Source organism: Tauraco erythrolophus, chromosome 27 (assembly GCF_009769465.1).
Source record: "Tauraco erythrolophus isolate bTauEry1 chromosome 27, bTauEry1.pri, whole genome shotgun sequence".
In the NCBI taxonomy this organism is placed as follows: Eukaryota; Metazoa; Chordata; class Aves; order Musophagiformes; family Musophagidae; genus Tauraco; species Tauraco erythrolophus.
This window is the reverse complement of record NC_141491.1, coordinates 4,939,329-4,941,263: the sequence shown is the minus strand read 5'-3', so window position 1 is coordinate 4,941,263 and position 1,935 is coordinate 4,939,329.

Sequence of the window (1,935 nt, the reverse complement as noted above, 5' to 3'; positions counted from 1 at the left end):
AACTCATCCTCCGTGGGTGTGGAAGCAGAATTTGCCCTATGGATACTCGTCCCACAAATCCGTGTGTGCGTGTGAGCACTCACCCGGGGGCACGCCGGGCTGGGCACAGCCCCTGCACCCCCTGCACCCCGGGCCAGCACCGCAGCGGCCGCCGCAGGGGCACGGACCACCCTGCTCTTGCATTCCATCCTCCTCCAGGAGGCTTTTGGGAGGGCACATCCACAAACAAGATCCTTCCCTGGGTCTGGGACGTGACTTGGCCGGGACCCGCCATGGTACAGGGCCATCCTGGCATCCAGCACCTTGGCAAAAAAAAACCCCAAATTCAGGAAATTAGGAATGGTTGCAGAAATCCAACGAACTTCCCCTCCCCTTGATCAGAATTTGCTGGCCTTCAGCATCACCCCAGCGCCAGATAAAGAGTGTCATGCCGTGCCAGCGTGCTCAGCCAAAGGTTTTTCTTGTTTTCCTTGATTTTATTCCTTTTCTTTGCAACTCCAGGAAGAAACACAGAGAAAACAGACTGGGCAAAGCTGGTGGCTGCACCTCAAGCACTTGACAACACCAAGCAAAACGCACCACGTAATCAAGGGGAAATTAAATTGCTCTGGCAAAAAGTTTTGCTTCCAACACTGCAAATCAACTGCTGGTTTCAGGGAAAGGTGCAGTCGGCAGCAGCTCCCGGGAGATGCTGTCGCACCAGCTCCGGAGGGATGGTGGATCTCAGCAGCTCCCACACATGCTGCTGCCGGGGCTGGATCCTGGCAGGGCAAACCCAGCTTTGCAAACTGGTGCTGGAGAGCCCCGTGGCAGCTTTGCCTTCAAATTTAAGGCAGAAGCATCCAAGAGGACAAATCCGTTAGGGGGAAAACAGGAATTGAATTAATATGTCAGTATCGGTTGGAGACGAGGCTCAGAGACTGCGACAGCGCGGTGGCCGCCGGGGACAGGAGATTATCAGAAACTGGGGATTTTCATGAGCCAGGCTGAGAATTGTCTGAGCCCAGGAGGCAGCGGACGGGCCGGGAAGGCAGGCGGAGAGGCTGGGGGAGGAGGCGAGAGCCAGGATGAGGCCTCGAAGCAGGTGACTGTATCTGTCCCCTGCAGAGTTTGTGGTGCTGGGACTGACAACAGGGTGGGGGGAAAGAAAGGGAAAAGCATCCCCTGGCTCCTGCAGGGTTTTGCACCATGGTGGTGGGGCTGTGCCTCTACCCCTGGAAGGGATTTGTGCTCATGGTGGACGGGAATGATACCTGCATCCTGGGAGGGCAGCAGGCTCCAGCGAAACCCGGGGTCTGCGGAGCTGGGCTGGGCAGCAAAGGGGTCCTGATGGTAACACGAACCTGTGCAAGGGGGGGAAAAATGCATCTTAGGGAAGAGAGACAATGGAAGAGCCCTGCTAGGAGGAGAAGCTCTCCCCAAGCAGGAGCCACAGCCAGCCCAGCTGCATCCGCATGGCAAATCCCAGTGCACCCACCCCGGCATCGCAGGAGCCCCCGGCCCACCACGAGCATCACTAGATGGGATTCAAGCCCCACATTCCCAGTTCCCATGCCTTCGGGGCTCTCAGCCAGCCCCTGGCCAGAGGGCCTCTGTGCACAGCACCAGATGGGTGCCATCCTGCAGCACCCAGCCCTGTTTGATGCCCATCACGCAGGGAACAAACTCACCCCCGGGAGACGTTCGAGGCAGCACAAGGAATCCCTCCATGCGCCCCATCCCATCACCGCTCTTTCCACCGCTTTATGCCCGCAGCTGGGACGACTGGGACGGACAAACACCACCACGGTTAAGTGATGTCCTGGACCTCAGGACAACTCTAGCAAGGAAGGACTCTAATTCGTTTTTATACATTAGAACATTTATTTCTCAGAGAGAAAATATAGTCTCAGACAATCAGATTATAGTAGGGTAAAATTAGCTTTTTTTTTTTTC